At 40.0% G+C, this 18,790-nt stretch overlaps 1 protein-coding gene across 3 annotated transcripts in view; it reads right to left on the bottom strand.

Moving 5' to 3' along the window:
- Positions 1–18,428, bottom strand: part of EHF (ETS homologous factor) — a 34,043-nt gene extending 15,615 nt beyond the window's left edge. For 2 of the 3 annotated variants that reach the window (NM_001277584.2, XM_015287090.4), the window contains exon 1: positions 18,307–18,428. The gene's annotated coding sequence lies outside the window, so the exon portion shown is untranslated. Of the gene's footprint in view, positions 1–17,613 lie in introns of all 3 variants that reach the window. The other variant, XM_046941893.1, reaches the window with a different exon arrangement.
- Positions 18,429–18,790: the final 362 nt, after the last annotated feature.

Below are 18,790 nucleotides of genomic sequence, written 5' to 3'. Positions count from 1 at the left end.
TGAAGTGAGCAAGCCAATTCCATTTGTAGAAGATACAATTGAAATCAAGAACATGTTGCCACAACCCCTTTTCAGCTGCCACAAAATCTCTTTATGATAAACATTACCATGCTTGATTTGCATATGCAAGAAGCAAGTTGCTACAGCTGCCCATCCATAAATGAATAATCCGTAATCAGAAATGAAGCCGAATGAAAAGACAAGGATCCTGACAGAGCAATACAGGAAAACTGCCAAGCTTTGAGAAGCAAAAAACAAAGTTGACTTTTTTTTTTTTTAATTTAAAGAGAAACGTGGTTAAAATAGGGTTTTCTTTTCTTCTTTTCTTTCTTTCTTTCTTTTTTTTTTTTTTTCTTAGGAGAAAGAAAAGACTTTTTAATAACTGCAAATTAAACTTTACAAGAACTCGTGGTAACAACTCATGTTCAGAAACTCCTTCACACAGAGGGACCCACATGTAAATGCTACAGGAAGGTAACATTACTGGGAATATCTTCTCAGCTGGCTCAATTTCTTTCTGATCCATGTCAGCAGCATCTCCAACCTATTCTCAGTTGCAGACAGCACAGATCATACATTTTGAACCACTGAAAAACTGGGCAAAGATCTCATAAATGAGGCAAATGACATAAATTTTCCTTTCTACTTATGTTAGCTTTAGCATCATGAGCAAAACTGTTCTTTATTTTGGTTGGACACGTTTGTGCAAAATTACTTAGATGGTATTTTAGAAAAATGCCATATATTTTTCACACGCGAAATCATTTCAGTGAACATAGACAAAACTCCACAACTACAGGGACTCATGACTTTTTTATTATCTATCAATGGTTTAAAGTTACAAGTTTATAAATACACATTATAACCACACAGCATGAACATTCTTCAAGAGTTTAGAAAAGTAATTCTTTTTAACTGCTATAATGGTTTCAGAACAGTGCTCTAATATAAGTACACACAGAACAAACTGTTGTTCAAAAGCCTTCTAAATCAAAAGCCATGGAGTCTGTAAGAACGAAACTTTTAGAGCTCAAGAGGGCACATGAAAGTAGCTAGATGTCACTTCGAAATTACAGAGAGGCTGAAATAATAAAAATGCACCTGTGAAAGTTAAAAGTGATGGTCTTGACCTTTTCCCCACTGAGGCAAATGAGAAAACTTCCACTGAGAGCCCTGTCAGACCCCCACAAGCTCATACCAAGAACATCTCTGGTAGAAGTCATTAGGAACAGTCGCAGCCATGGTTTGAAAGAACTGCGTGAAAAAGATCTGGGTTGACACATTCATCCATCATTTGCAATAAATGATGACATTCATAAAAGTTACAAATACGTACATTTTAAAGAGAGTCTCTCTTCCCCTTCTCTCTGACTCAACACTTACATACATTTATAAAGAGAGAGAGGTTGTTGAGAATTACTTAAAAATCCAAAGTCTTAAGAAGTGCATCACAGGGAATAGTCCTTTACAGTATATCCTACTTCAGTGCCTTTTTTTTCTGCTACATAGAATGACATACTGCTTTCCACTCCTAATTCTAACAAATCTGTGATTCAGTGACAACTGGTGAAAGTTATTTCTTATAGCAGATATGTGATGGTACAAAATGTCAGCAATTGAGCAATACCTATCGTCCCCCTCTGGCTAAACCCCATGGCCAAATAGAAGATATCAGTCAGTAAGTTTATGTAAGCTAGAAAAGAAGACATTTTTAGCCCTGTGTTAAAGCCAAGTGACTTGGTACTCTGAGGGGGAGAAGATCAGGAAACATTTCACTTTCTTACACTGATTGTGTTCAGCATAAAACATGAATACCATTTATCTGACATACTTGAGATGGATGCTTTTCAGAGATAATGCATGTTTGAAAGTAAATACATACTCACTCCTCTGAGCAGATACAGACTGAAAGATTTATCAAATTATTTATTTCACTGACTCGTTTTTTGATCATTTAAGACTCAATTATGTTCTTAAGATTTTATACAAGTGAAGTATTCACGATAAAAACTTATTACAAATAAAGATGAGGTAGAATACCAGGTATGCTGGGAAAACCATAAAGCTTGAGGATTAACAGAACTCTTCTAGGAACGTAGTTTGGTCTTCTTTTTATAAAAATGTAGCAGATATTTAATCTTGAATTTCAACCAATAGATCTCAAGCCAAATTTTCAGAAGAAATCACTGAGGATTCACATGTACTGTGTTATGTCATTTTTATCAGTTTCTGCAGTTTACGGAATTCTACACAATTTTAATGCCTGATACTTGTGCAAATAAAAATGTGCCTGGGAAAATGTAGGCTTACAATCTGAAATACTTTCCATGTTCAAGGCCCTGTGTATCTTTGCTCTGAAAATTCTACTCATGTAAATTCTTGTTTTATTTTCTTCCTAACTAAGCAGCTGAATTTCCAAACCAAAAAACACTATGACGCTTTGGTTCAATGAGTAAAGCTATAGAAAGTTAAACAAACCAAAAATTATGTCTTGCACAGTTTCCAGCAGAAGGCAGGACACATTAAAGCACTGAGTAGAAGCACTCTGAAAACCTTCTCCCTCGATTCTGATTCCTGACATGTTCCCTTGAGATCTTTTTCCCCTGTCATAGTCTAGCAGATAATTGCTCTTCACAGCATCCCTTACAACATTAATAGTATTTTCAGACAATGTACATGGAACTTACTTTGCAAATTAATCAATCAGTACATCCTCTTTCTGAAAGCTATACAGTTATTTCAACCAAAATAACTTATCTTCCCACATCACTTGTGGGAACAGCTGTTCATGAGAAGAAGAAAGCATAATACAACAGTAACCACTGGCACAGGACTAGTTTCAGCTTTAACTCAAACTTTCCCAAAGTTATGGGTGTTAATCAAGGCCTGGGTTGGGTTTATTTTTGTAACTTGAAAATTGCCATGTCACCTCCTGTACCTTAATGCAAGAGCACTGCTTATTTGGAAATGACTTCTAGCACGTTGTTCAGGGTGAATATAAAGTCCCGCTAACGTAACTTCCATGAATTTGCTTCACTAACATAACTAACATGAAGTGTGCACATCATGCTCAAGAATATTTTCCCTACGAAAATGAAATTGCGATTTTCTTCATTTCATCCAGTATATGCCTTTCTTTGATACAAGTTCATGACAGATTTATGCTTAGAGCAGTGTCTCATCCCATACTTGGAAAGAATTCGAGTCAGGATATTGGAACGGGTGTGCTCTTCATTAGTTTGGGGCCAAATCCCCAAGTCTCCCTTGTGTACAGACAAACCTGGTTAAAGGGTGTGAAGCCTCAAGGGGAAGGACACATAACATGTTCAGTTTTCTTTTAATCGTATGCCATATATCAAAGTGAACGGTGGAACTAATGAAGCCTGGTTTCCTATGAATGTGTATCTTGTGGTTGGATTCTCGAGTGTCTCGTAAGATGTGAGCGCTGATTGAAGTTTTTCCCACGGTTGGGGCATTCATAATATCTCGTTGTCTTAAAGGAGTGAGCTCAAGCTTCACTCCTTTCAGACAGGGTATTAATAGATTTTTCTCCTCTACTTGGCAGCCTTTTTTCATTAATCCTGTAAGAACTTCATATCTTTGAGACTTCTACCCCATATCAAATTTAATTAAAATTGGCAATGGGACTCAAAGGTTGTTACAGGCCAATTGCAAAAGCCAACATACAGACAGAATAACCACAAAAGCCTCATTTCCTGAGGAAGCCATGTTAGAAAGGGATTCTAACTAAGATGAGACTTTGGAAAACAAAATAAAAATCTTAGGATATGTCTCTGTACTGAATAAGACATAGTACATTATGAATGAAAGCACACATAAATGTTCTGTGTGTATATACCTATATGTATGTGTATACACATATTTACACGCATACACCCTTGTGTGTGCATTGCAGATATCTGTATACACATTCCTAGTTTTTTCCACTAAAGATGTGACACCTTTGAACTATAATCTTAAAACACTGCCAGGAACATGGCACAGTTATAAGCAGAATCAAACAACACTCTACTCAGTCAGCAAGGTTAAATATAGTTGTGCATTGGTGCTAAGCAGCATTCTTTTCAGAGAGAGTCCTACTAGAGGGCACGAGTGCACCCAGAAGAAAAAAAAAAAAAGCTCTTTCACCTACATTCGATATATCAGATGGTATTCAAAGCCCAAAGCCTGAAGGCCTCTCTTAATGAAGCTCTTCCTGGAGTCAGGAAGAGCTCAGACCAAGCCACAACCTGGCCACTTTGCAGTGACCAGAGCTCCATTGTTCTGGTCCTCTCATCTGTCCTGGCTGCCTGACTAATCTGAGTGCATGGTGGTACCAGAAAAAGCCATGGCCTGGCAAGGGAGCAAACCCAGCGCTGCAGAAAAACATATTTACAAATCCTTGAACCTTGAACAGTGTATAGTGCACTCTATGCAAATTATTTTATTGCACTACAGGTGTGCTCTGAAAGTAAATTACTCTGATCCCCATTTCCACATTCACCCCAATGAGCATTAACAGCCAAATAATGGATTTCTCCTTTCTTTGAACTCAGATCTTTCAAGAACACCATGTATTAAATGACAGGAAAATGCTGAACCCAACATGAAAGGAGAATGAGCAATGCAGAGTAAATGAGTGAATCCCAAAGAACTCCAACCACAGTGATTGCACTGACATTGATTTGTACAATTGCTTACATTACAACACTGAACTGAACTAAGGGTCTCATTAATTACAAATATGAGGGGGTGTGGAGCCCATAGGGGAAAGAAGTGTACAGCTTTCTAGTTTGTAATACGCACTCTATGCAAAGACAAAAAAAAATATCTAAAGCAAAACTGACTGGAACTATTAAACTATGACTCCACCCGTAAGCTATGCAAAGTCTAAAAGTGACTTCTAGCTGAGACAAGCTCAGTGCAGCTTCTCCTGGCGTGTCCAAAAGGGTGGATCTCTTTTGGCGCATTTATCTATGGGATCCTTCCCCATTTTTCCCCTTTTACCATCGTGGCTGAACTTCAAATATAGATTTCACCTGGGCCTATTTTCTTTGAAGTATGTTATGTACACAGTGAAGACACAATCCCTGCTTTTCAGGGCTTGGAGTTTATGGAACAAGTATCTACAGAGTATGTTAAATATTTTATACCATTACTGCGCCTTGGATTGCAGTCAAGCAGTTAAACAGCAATCTAAAATAAATGATACCAGATAACAGCTGCAGCTGCAGAGGAACAGATTCTGGATTTTAAGCTTTTTCTTGAAATCTCAAAAGATGACAATGAGCTGAGTTTGCAAGACATCAGAAACAAAGGAGATGCACAACAAAGCAGGTGGACCTGCTTTACACATACAGTTATTTCAGAAACACAACTGCATTGTACTCAAAATGTGTATGATCAATTAGCTGCTTTGCATTCCAACCACCTATTTTACATCTCCAGTAGCAGGCACAAACTGAATACATGAATGTTGACAGCCTATTTGCATGTTACCATCAGCTTTCACTCTTCTGTTTTCTTCTCTCATTTAACGTGCATTACTACCAGGGCACCAGAGCTTAACTCTGAGCCATTGCACATATAAATACAGTTAGGGATGACCTTAAGAGAGCGTCACAGTCTCTACCCATCTATTTTGCAAAAGTTTCACATTCATCCTCAGCGTCTATGCCAAAATCCCAGACAAGATACAACCTTGTCAATGCCCACTGTGATCTTTTCCTGTTAGGATCTCTCCTGACCGTGCAGATCCACATACAGCAATCACACACCTCCTTGTTTCAATCCCACTGTTTTAGTGTCCAAAAAAAGCAGACAGCAACCTCCAACAAAAAACTTTTTGCAGGCAGATTCCCAGCAGGGATTCACTTCACAACTCAAAGCTCAGCTAAGTGCCACCTCACTGTGACCTGCAAGTTACTGTTCCAATGACAGCCCATGCAGCTTGGCCTGGCTGATATAAACACCACTTATGTTGTTGCAAACATACTCCATGAAAAAAAAAAAAAAAAGTTTCCCAATTCTTTGAAAACTGTGAAGAAAGTTGCTATGAAGCAGCACTATAACCAAGCTTGGTTTTTGTTATATAACATACACAGTGTTTGAAGCACTTCATTTTTAGTCCATCATACATACCCTTAGGACACAGCAACAAAACGTGTTTACTGAACCATGCAGCGAGTGTAAACTTCAACTATTCATTTTTATAAGAAAATTTTCTAAATAATCCCCCATACTCTTTGTATTTCAGATTCTGGTTTGGAGCTTTGGGGCCTATGTTTTTCTTTCCTCTGAACTGCACATTCCTATGCTTCTACATTTCTGGTGTATACAGCTGTGGTTCATATGCATAAAACCACCTTCACATGTGCAAAACTGGCTCTTGGTAAGCTTTCAGAGACTATATTGAGACCTTGATCATTTACTGTTGTGGGCTTTTGGAAAGGAAGAGTTGGGTTTATTCTTTTGTTTTCTTTGAACCTTGTTATTAAACGTATACATGAAGGTAAACTGAAAGGCTAGAAAAAGGAAGATGAATAGAAAAGGAGCTTTTAGCATTTACCTGTGTTGCAGATAGGATCACAATAAACAAAGTCAAATAAAGCTTGGTTGGAATCTTTTATTACTAAAGATCTGATTTTCATGATGCACTACAAGGCAACTTTTGTAAGAGATAGGTGGTGGTTGTTTTAACATGTTCATATGGATGCTTCAAAATCTTGCATATATATTTTAACCAAAGAGAAGCTTGAGTAGAAAAGCTAGGATCAAGATCTGTATCTGAGCTACCCCTCTGCTCCAGGGTTTGGTTCTTATCTCTCTTTTAACGATGTAATTTAAAGACAAAACCATAGTTCAGTTTCCTTTTTGAGTGAGAACAAAGTTCACTTTATGAATGCAAAAAAACAAAAATGTACTTGATTATATGCAAAGTCTCATAGGGTATTTTTCCTCCGTCCCCCCCTTTTTTTTTTCATAATCCACAATCTTCATATGAACTGGCTTCAATTTTCAAGGTACTACTTAGCGTAATGAAAATAAAAGAGAGAATTTCAACAGGGGTTTTGTTTGTTTGTTTTTCTAAATCAGAAGCAAACAGAAAGCCAACTACAAGCATACAGTCCTGAAGGCACAGATGTGCCTGACACTACTAACTACCAGATGTTGGCACTTCGGAAAAATGCCCACACTTATGCTACTTTAGCGGAGGAAACAGCGAACCTGCCTCTCAACAAGGATCCAGTGCTGGGATCCATGCTTCCTCCTCACGTCACAGCCTAGATGCACATCTTCTTGCCATGCCTCTAGTTTTTGAGTAAGAAAGAAAACAGCGTAACTGATTTTGCTGTCAAAAGCTCATTCTCCTCATGCAGAAGGGTCCATTCACAGACTTGTACATAAGTGGTAGTCAGGTAGCTAAATTAAAAGCAAGCTAAGAAAAGGTTCTATTTCTTGTGACAAAAGCTCATGTCATTTTTGCATGATCATATGCTTAGAATTTTTTGAGTTCGTAAACACGTTTGCAAATAACTGGCAACAAAAGTAGGATTTTTGTTGTTGTTCTTTGGAGATGTGGCTGCAAGACGTGGCTTCAACTGGCATATAGCACTCCCTTTATTGCTGTCTGCATCACCTCAGCAAGTTCATGATAATTTGGGCCAACCATTTTTTCCTGAGTATTTAGAAGTCATTTGCAATAGATTCATCAGTCTTGCCTCAGGGGTACAGAGTCTTGGAAAACACAATAATGGGAAAAACTGCCTTTGCTCTTTATTCTTCTTTCAGCACTTAATACCACACCTCATGGAACAACTCCACACCTTCTTTCATGTCCTTCCTATCTCTCTGGTACATCCTTCCTCTAACCAGGAGCCAGCTCATCTTCCTAATCTCCTTTTACTAAACACCTTTCTTTTGCTTACAATACACTAAATATACAAATGGCCAAAAAGCACTCTAGATGCCCCAGTAGCTTGACAAACTACCTGCCTATAATTAGGCAAGAACCTCATCAGCTAACAAAATACTACCATCGTGTTCTAACACCTTCTCCCTTCCCCTTGGCTCTGGTTCCCCAACCACTTCCCTCCACCTTTCACGACAGCTTCTCTTTGCATTGCCTTGAAGACTAAGTCTGTGTTGAGGGACCTGCTTTCTATGCTGCTAACATAGACTGTGCAACTTATCAGTTATTAGCAAACAATGACAAAAATTGTGGCTTCGTTCATGTTTGGCTCTCTTTAGATGTTAAAACACAACATAACATCTACTCTGATGTATAGAGTCTGACATATGCTGCTGTTGCAGTCAGTATTTCACGGAGAAGTATATTTTAACCACTGCCACCACCAGAACTTCTCTTTTTTTATGGGACTAATCTGGTTTCAGTAGTGACAACGACTAATTTGCCTACTTCCAAAATAAAAAGATCCTCTTTCCTTCCTGGTTTTGTTTTGTTTTTTAAACTCTCTTTCAGATATTGTGTTTTTACAAAGAGCATCTGCTTGGAAATTACAGGCTGCTTCTTTGGGGTTGGTTTCTGTGTGAGGACCACACAGAATAAGGTACGTGACTCAGGCACCATAAAAGGGAAGGTGTCCTGAGGATCCCCGTGAGCAGCCTCTGGTGTCTGGAGAGGAGGGAGAAGACCGATACCTCCCTGGCAGGGATGGCAGCCCCACAGACATGAGCAGAATGAGCTCTATGCATGATAAGGCTAAGAGTGGCTGAGCCTTCATATCCCTGTGCTGCCAGTACCCCCACTCAGGACACCCAGCTAACACAGCCTAGAATTTGTTATGCATTAACATTCTTTCAGTGTGGTGCCTGTTGGTTCTATGGACATTAAGCCTGGAATATCTTCTTACTTAGAGTTACCGGTCTTTTTAGTGTCGTCCAGAACCTGACTCGGGATACAGAAAGACATTTTCTTTTTCATTTCCCATACTACCAACTGTTAGCAGGCTGGATTTCACTTTGGAAAATTTCCTGCTTTTGAGAACAGAGATAAAATCTTGAATATAAATTTCATCCACTTAAGATTTCATACTTAAAAGCCTTACTTATGATTAACAGACAAATTTTCTCAACAAGATTACTATTTTTTTACATGAATCAATTCAGTTGACAAACTGATAGCATTTGCTTACTAAATACATGAAAGGCACAGCTGGGAGTTAGCTAGGATAGAGCTAGGAGTTGAAAGCAAAGTGTCCTATCCTAAATAAGGTCCAAGCACAGGCTGCTGGAGCTCTAAGCCAGTCAGCAGCAGCATTTGTACCTTTATAGCAACCCAGCCTGATGTGATCACTCTTCTGCTTCATGAAAGCAGAAGGGTGTTTCAAGGAAGAGACATAACAGGGGTAGCAGAGGGCTTGTAACAGGAAGGATCACGAGTTGGAGTTGATAAGAGAGAGTTTGTACAGCTGACTATTAACTCCTCTGTTCAACTCAGACACATTCCCTAGTGCTAGGCTGAGGAATATCGATTCCATCAGAACGACAGTAGCTCCAGCCAATACACACCTGACCCTCCAGCACAGCTCTCTAGGCTACAAAATATCCCAAGGTGGGCAGGTGTTTGTGAAGGAAAGCATGCCCAAAATGCAGCTATCAGCAAAACAGTTTGGCAGTGCTCACTGACCATTACTTTGACTGCCATTTAGTCTTGCGTGTTTGTGTATTCAGCAAGCATTTTTATTTGTAGCTCTGCATCTCTTTGATATTTCTTCACCCTGTATTTACTGTGTTAAGAGGTTGTGAGATCAATGCCCTGGCGTTCTACTCAGCCACATGCCCCGGCCCCACGTGGCTAGAACTGCAGGGAAGTCCAATGCCTCCCAGAGCCACACAGTGCTGGAACACAAGTGAGGGCTCATTCATGCTTCTTGCCTTCATTAAAAGCAGACAGAAAATGGAGGGAGCAAAGTTTTCATGATCTGCAGCCACCTTCTACAGGCAAAGCAAGGAGAAGCTGTGGAAAACATCTTCCTGCTTTTGTAAAAGCCCAGAGCAGCTTCCTCTCTCTCCTGGCCATGATTAGGGGAGCAACATTTCATAGTGCCTCTCCTCAGCTGGCACAGTGAGAGCTGCCCATCCTGTTTCCATTGATTTCTCCAGTGGTTGCATTAAACAATACAATGGAGTATTTATGTGCCTGTGTTGGGAGCAGGTTGTTAAGTAAAACCCACCGTAAATAGAGCCGTTAATTCAGTTGCTGGCATGGCCCTCTGTTATCTTCTCAATACCTCCCAGAGGGTATTAGCCTTACCCTTTCGTTTGAGTTGGCAGCAGAGTTATTTTTTTGCACCTGCTGCTCTACTCCGATAACAACACAGGTCAGCTTTGATTTGTTGGAATATAAACAAAAGAGCAAAGCCAGGCATCTGCCTCAACAGCCTGGGCCGGTTTGACAATACAGCTTTTCCCATTGGGTTCTGCACAAATGTACTCTTGATTCTTACGTGAACTCTCTCCTGCTTCATAAATAGTCCTTTGCTACAGAACAGACTGGTGTCAGGAGGACGGCTCAACACCGTACTTTTCCATTGACTGAAATCCCAACAGGGCAAAGTAACACCCTCTAAGACTGACATCAGAAGAGGCATTGCACAAAATATGTAAAGCAAAACTCAGCTGAAAAAACAGTGGTTCGGAAGTGAGCAGGAGAAAGCAGCAAATTGAGTGTAAGGGGCAGAGGATCCTTGCTGAGAGAGAAAGAAAACCTGAAGCATTGGGAAGGTGTGCTTATCCCTGTGCACCTACGCACACTCCACCCCTCCAGCTGCTATTTACCAAAATAAATTAATAAATGAAATTCACAAGAAGCAGGCACTCAGCTAGGAACGGGATTGTTTTAACGACTCCTGAATACCAAGTCTGCAGGGCTCATCTTCTGTAAAAGCATCCATCTATATTGATAGCAGAAGCACACTAAAAAAAGAGTCTGCAGACAGGGCAGTAGATAGCTCAAAGCACAGAAGTGATGGAAGGAACTGGTATTGCCTCCTTATGACAAGTAGGAAAATTGAGACACAGCTGAAATGATTTGCTAAAGTCATGTAAGAAGTCAATGGACGAGTCAGCCCCACTCACATCCTCCAGTGCAAGCTCCATTGCATCATGTTTCCAGCAAAAAATTTCAACATACAGATGAGTTCGGATGATCACGGGGTTTTTTTTGTCAGGGCAAAGAGAAGACATAAAATAAGGAAAATAATTTACTGTAGAAAAAAGGCCTGTTCAGACGGAAGCAAGTCTCCTCTATGCATCATAGTTATTATGCACCTAGTAGAGATTTGAATGTTAACTTAGTCAAACAATTAAATCTACACTTGAAATATTAAATCAAAAAAGTTGCCCTTGACCTACGTATGATCCTGAAAAAGAGCTAGAAATTCCTGAGTAGAGCTGGCTGAAATTCAAAATTTCTGTTCTGTGGAACTGCGGCTATTTCAAGCCTTTTTTTTTTTTTTTTTTCCCTTTTAAATCACACACTTTAAAAAGCAGGTTTCCTGGCAGCAAAGAGGGAGGATCCCCATCCCTATGAGCTGGCATGTAAAAACCTATATTCAAGCTGTTCAAGTAACAAAAGCACAACTCAGTCTGTTATGCAAAATTGTTTGTAGAAGACAGAAAGTGTCCAAAGCCACGCTACAGTATCACTGCAGCAGGCAGTAATGTCACTGTGGGGTGGCTGCACTGGAAGCCATCCCCTTGCCTAGCGTGGCTCTGACCATGTGGGCACCTGGAGACCCTCTTAGAGTTTTGCCACTGTGATTCTGGAGCACATTCTCTGCGGGTACCACATCCCACACACAAGCTGTGACGTGGATCTCGTGATCCTGGTCCTGCTCTTCCACAAAGTGCTGGAATATCTCTTCCTTCACATTTATTTTCTCTTCTTTCCATTTCCTTTCTTTTCACTCTTTTACTTTTGCATTCCATTTGATCAGACTGGCTGACCTGGCTAAGGAAGCTTCTTCTTGGAGACCACCAAAGACCTGTAGCCAGTGAGACAGACAAAAACAGCATCTCCAGTTCTCTATCAATGGCACAAAAGTGCCAGGTCCTCCAGCAGCTGTGTCTGTAGGACAGAGGCTGGAGGACTCAGAAGCAGGGAGAAAAGCTCTGTTTCATCAGTTCTTTTTGCTCCCCTCTGTGAGCACGTATCTCATTTAGTCCTTGAGCTACTGGAACGGGTTCCACCAACAAAACCAATGAAAATATTTCTAGGCTCTTTCAAACAATTATTTTCTTCTAAAGGAAATTTATTACCATCTGAACGATACCAACTTTAACATTTTTAATACCATCCAAGCTATACCAACTTGAACATTTTAGGGAGGGGGAATTAGCAGAGATCCTTATATATCCTTCTTCAGATCCTCGTAAAAGCTGTTTTCAGGTTTTTCAATATCGAAGACGCACTGTATCATAAGGCAGGCTAACACTTTGGTGCAAAATTTGTTCAAACCTCATTAGCTTTTCACATGATAGTAGCATCAGTTGTTAACACCTTCAAGTCTCACATCCATCAGCACAGCGATGCTGAACACAGCAGCACCCAATGCTGCAGGAGCCGCCGACCTCTGCTCGGGGCTGAGGGAAGGGCAGCCCTGGGCACACAGCTCATGCTCCTGCAGGAAAGCCAAGCACAGCACAGGGCAAAAGCAGAGGGAGGGAACTCATCACAGAATCACAGAACTCAGACAGCTCAGGCTCGGGCTGTTGGCATGAGCAGCCCCTTGCTCACTGCAGGACAGCACAAGTCACCCAATTCTGCCTGTCAAACACTGAACACTAGTTGCTTTACATTTTAAAGGATTAAATGAAGGAATTATTCAGACTACCAGACAAAATTGGCTGAATATCAGGCAAATATTTGAATATCTACTTTAAAAAGTTAGGCAAGAAAGCCCATGTAGGAGATAAGGGATGTGCGTGTGCACGTACTTTGTGCAGCGTGTCTGAGTGTATGCCTATCGGGAGTGGCTGCAGACAGACTGAGAAAGATTTGCTGGATTGACTACAATTTGACTATCATCCAAAAACATTTAATCATTTGAGATTTTAAAGGAGGAAGATAAGTTTCTACCTGTTCTCGCACAGTATTAGAGCTCCATCAAAAGTCTTAGGGAGGGTAAAGATATCTACCAGTCCCTAAATGAAGGAAAATCTGCATCTATTTCACTTTGTACATAACACTTTTGATAAGTCTCTGGGGATATCTCCCTCATCTAATCACCTATTAATTCAGTCTTCTAAAACCTTTTTCATCTTCCTCTGTCAGGGCAGTTGCTTGGGAACATTACGAGTGAAATCTGCTTTACATGAGTGGTGTGGCAGATCGCACTGCAAAAGAGATGAGAACAGCACCTTCAATGTGTCAGAATTTGACTCCCTGATAAAGCCCCTTCGTGGCCATGCCAATCTATGAGACAATTGCTTAACCAAGCATACCTTGAAAGTGCATCATCAAGATGCAAGCTTCTACGCTGTTGTGCAATAATAATTATAAGCTTCAGTAAAAACCATTAAGAAATTTTGGGGGTAATCATTATATTGTGCATTTAGTCTCATTCCTGACCATAGCATCTTGGGCAGTTTTACACAGGATTGTTAAATAATAGAGCAATATAAATTAGTTACTACTCACTGCCAGGTGAAAGAGAGAACCCAGAACAATTTTGAAAAATACATATATATTTATAATGGTGGCACCAAAAATCTGGACAACAGAGTATATTTTTTTACACATAGAAGCTCAATCCTTACGGACCGACAGGGGCTCAGGAAGCTTTACTGGCTACAGATGATTGCAGATCGAGGAAATATCTTAAGAGATTAGGCAGGATTTTTTATTTTGTTCTTCGTATTTGCAGATCCTCCAAATATAATGGCTTGCTTTCTTTTCACCACTGCAAAGCAATTCTTTTTCATTGTCCAATTACTTTGGTTCATGAGCAGTGACTACCCAGCCCCAGCTAGCTGTTTTTTCTACTAGCTCTCATACTCTTCTCTGTGGAGCACATTTCACAAGATCAGCAAAGGAATAGGTAATGATAACCATGTGCAATGTCAGCTTTTGTAAAGGGAGCCTTTGAGGGACCTTCCTCATAGGAGACACAAAGTGCCAACTGCCAGTTGGTTGCTCCACTGGCTACATGACTCCAAGTTTACTCATTCTCACCCATCTATAGGCCAACGACCGACAAATGTCCCAAGCATTCTAGGCATTCAGTGAGGGATTTGCTTCAAGCTGCACCCCTAATAAAGCTCAAAACATCTATCATACTAAGAAAAGACGGGTAACTTCCCCAGAAACCAAATTAATCCTTACTTTTCCATATGCCGGCTATACGAACAAACCCTTCTTAATTTACGCTTTCCATCAGTAGTTTTACTCATGAATTTTGCCCTCACAAAGTTTGCAATGTTCCTGGTTAATCAGGGGCCAAAATACACACAAACTGCAGCATGGGCTGAAGGCTGGCACAGGGAGAAGGAGCAGCAGACACCTGAGGCACCTTTGAGGTTGGCTGGGTGACCGAAGCCAGTGGGTTTGCTGAAGATAACGCTGGACGTTCTTGGCACACGAGGCACTTATCATTACGAAGAGAACTCCGTGAGTTTATGCTTAAAAGTTTAGCAATAGCTAAGCTGCCAGACTGGACAAGAGACTCAACAAAACATCAAAAACTGCGCAAGCTACAGAAATCGTTAGCATTTCTGTTCATTTCCTCATGTGCAGCAATGCCTTTATATTTGATCCTACCACATGCTAACATCATGTGTCATTAGCAACAACAGACAATTAAGTTTGTGACCCTTTTCTTTTTATGTGCTGTTTACTGCAGGAGCACCTAGTCCTCAGCAAGAATACCTCCTTCACAACTGAAGGAAGACTTAAGAGAGCACTGTAAGACCATAGAAAATCCCATAGAGGGTGGTCACACTCCCATCAAAACAAGAAAGGGTCATTCATCTATTTGAAGTTTAGTCTCTGCACACTGGCCAATTTTGAAGGCAGTTAGCTCTGTCGCAGTGTCCTAGTGTCATGGGCTGGTGCTCCAGTCCATGGAGGTGGCATTGGTTGTATTGCAGACAGAACTCAGACAATTCTGCGTGAATTGAAGCACATCAACAGCAATAAAGAAGATGTAACTGTAGACTCCACAAAACAAACCCAGATAATGCTGGAATCAGTGGAAAATTTGCTGGGAGAAGATAGAATGATTTGGTCCCAACATTAAGCTAGACAGAGTAAGCAAAGGGTGAGCAACGGAGAGGTGGTAAGTATTGATTCTAGAAAGGTGTCATGGACAGTTCTCCGGGATCACAGCAGCAAAGTCATTTACCCTCTTCTTCAAGAACTGACCATATATACTTCTTCAGCAGGTGTAGAAATTAATCCTCCTAGAATTTTTTTGATTTGCTGTGGGAGAGGCAACAGACTAACACCACAGTCCTGTCTGGACAGAGACGCACCTACAGAAATCCTTCATTTTCCTCTCTAATCTCTCTTCATCTGTGTCTCTAGATGAATTTTCCATTTTAGTTTGATCCCTCTCCATCGCAATTTGTTACCTTGCACCTCCCAGACAGAACAAGTACTGATTTTAACAGTAAAACTCACTGGTAATGAAAAGAAGTGAAGTAAGTTCAGTTGGAGCCAAATTATTTAATTTTGCCTTAGTCCAGCTCTCCAACAATCTGTTTTCACCACGTCTGAAAACTCGTAACAACTTGAGAATATCTGAATTAATACGACATCGCTGTAACAATACCACAAGCAAATAATGACAAGCAAATATTTCCCATGTTAAAAAGACCACATTCTATTAACTGAGCTCAGCCTGACTGGGATAATAAGAATTGTTGTCGCCTTACAAACTGCTATGAAGCATTACCTAATTTCTGCTAGTGCAGAAGCACAATTCTGCTCTGATACAGGTTTATTTAATGCTATGACTTGGGAAGAATATACTCTTATTTTCTCGGGGGATTTATAATTACCACTATGACTAGAAAAAATAAAAATAAAAACAAAATGCAAGCAAACAACATCAGCGCTATTAAGGGTAACATTGTCTCCGCATGTTGGACTGACACATGGAGGTGAGAAGGGGGCCTGGAGGACAATGACTCCACAAAGACTCAACCATGCTTTATAAACTTCTGACCCAGACTTTTCAGGGAAAATAATAATAATAATCACTTATGGGGGCAGAAACGCATATACATCAACTCATATTGTTTATGCGCTTGGCTTTGCTGCTCCTATCGCTCGTGACCACTCCTGACATCCGACTTTTACAGAGGATGTTGAAAATTAAGAGGGAATCACCAAAGAGATTCAAGGACAGAGAAACTTACAGAGGAACTAGCAAAGATTTTTCCATGAGATGGAAGAGCCTATGGAACTCAACACATTTGTCAAAGACAAGACTGATGGTGGACTTGTTCACAGCTACAAACAGCTACCACCATAAGGAACAGAAATCTGTGACCCAGGGGAATTTTGTGTTGGCTATCAAAAGATATCAAAACAGAACCTGGTGGCTGAATGTTGAACTTCGACCACGTCAGACTGAAAATGAGAGAAAATATTTTTAGAGGAACGGTGTTCAAGCAGTTAATTTAGAAGTTCTGGTGAATTTCCCATTGTTGGGCTTATGGGCTTTTTTTTTTTTTTTTTTCTCCCTCCAAGTTTGGAAGTTTTCTAAAAAAATAAGCTCTACTTTAAGCCTTCTGACTCTGACAAATTCTGGGAAATCCTGCTGTTTCCACAGCAATCACTTCTGGTTTTAAAACGTGTAAGGGCTAGGAATTAGACTGTCATTAATTGCGATATTTGTTGGTAAAGTACCTTAATCCTAATGTTTTTCTAGTTTTAATTGCAACTGTTCTCTCTGGTTTCTACATTTGCATTAAATAAAAACCTGCTCTGTTTTTCAGCTCTGGTACTTTCTACAGTGCAAAACAGATGTCAGAAAAGTGGCTTAAATTGCTACCCACAAATTTGCTATCAAAACAATACTTAAAGGAGTGCTTTTTATTATTATTATCCCTCTCAAATTTTCACAAATTACAGGAAATGCTGGTACAAGATAGCTATGCTTAATGCATTGACAAGAGTACAAGTAAAATCACTCAGTGAAACTTTTACCTCAAGGTCCATTTCTATCTTAACAAACCAGTTTCGTTTCAAAAATGAACATGAAAAAAAAAGATAGTTGGATGTAGCTTAGCAGAAAAGATGGTATATGTTTAGATGCAGTAATCCAAAAGTTCACTACTGATAAAATTAAATAGTTCTAAAACTATATATACACAAGAGCACCCGCTTAAAATGTCCCATGGGATGAAATACAAATATTTATCACAATGCCCATCACATATATTTTACACAATAATTGTAGATTTCAAGTAACTCTTTCCTTACATGCACTTCTACCATTCCTTAAACAGAATTTTTAAAGCCTTTCTTACTGTGTCTATACCTTAGGGGGCCAATTCTGGTTCTATTCAAATAAAATTACCATTGGAAGAGAAACAAATTAAACAAGCAAAGACACTGCAGGCCTCTGTTCACACTGTATTTACCTATTCAGTACTTGAGCTCCCTTCTCTCGGGTGCTTTAACTTAGAAGAGACTGAGAGCGATGATCCCCCCTCACTGCTGGAGCTGCCAAGAGACTGCCTTGAGGACAGAGCTGGGCCAAATTATAAATTCCTTTAGTATTTTTTGTCATCAGTACAATCACTATCAATACCTCTTCCCTAAACACAGCAGAAACGCCATCCTAATGAAGGGTCTCTCTGTTATACGTTGCTGGTGCTAGTGAGAAGGTCTACTTTCTTGCCCCTTGCCTTACTGAACAGATGACCTCTCTGGGAACAACGGCAGCAGACTGTTCACCCACAGAATCATTACTCTTAGATATATCATAATAACAAGGGTCCTCAGAACCTTTGAGTAATTCTGAGGAAGCCAGTGGCTGGATGTGAGGTCAATGACATTCTGCGTGAGCAAAGGTAGTAGATCTGGCCCCAATCAAACATAAACACAAGATTATTTAAACACATAAGTAAGGTGCAAGTTCAAAATAGGTAAATAGAAGTATATACTGTAATGTTAAAAAAAAGTCTTTTGATCTAATGAGCTTAGCTCCTGTTCCAAACTGGGAAGGGAGGGGCTCGGTAGGGTGGGCATAAGTCCAGCAGACAGTTCTTTTTTTTTTTCAGTGGTGTTAATTTAAAGGAAGCATATAAAAAATAATAACCCAAACACCTTACCTCATTTAGCTGCAGATTCTGGAGTGGAAATCCTTAACTGAGGCAATGGGAAGACAGTCTGAAGAACGGTAGGTTGGGTAAACACAGGTACTAGGTTATCTCTCCTAAAGACTCCCAGGAGTGAAGATAAATGGATGTGATATTAATTTTAAAACATTTTGCTGAACACTCAGGCAGCCAATGGGGGAATTCCTTAGGTCACTTCCTGTTCATTTGATTGGGTCTGCAACGACAACAACCAAGACGAGGTTGGGAACATTTGCATAAGGCCAGCTCAGTCCTCAGTATTCAAAGAGAACAGGTCTAACCAGGTTACACGTGTGGCTCCAGAACAAAAGAGAAACCTGGTAATGGATGAGGGATTGATTTCTTTGTAGTTGTTTTTTTAAGACCATCCCTTTTTTTTTTTTTTTTTTTAAATGGAGGTTATTTCAGGTAGATAGGGAGATTATAATTAGAATGAGGATAAGTGAAAAGCAGGAAT

The sequence above is a fragment of the Gallus gallus genome, chromosome 5, assembly GCF_016699485.2.
Source record: "Gallus gallus isolate bGalGal1 chromosome 5, bGalGal1.mat.broiler.GRCg7b, whole genome shotgun sequence".
Taxonomy (NCBI): Eukaryota; Metazoa; Chordata; class Aves; order Galliformes; family Phasianidae; genus Gallus; species Gallus gallus.
This window is presented reverse-complemented; position numbering and strand designations above follow the sequence as displayed.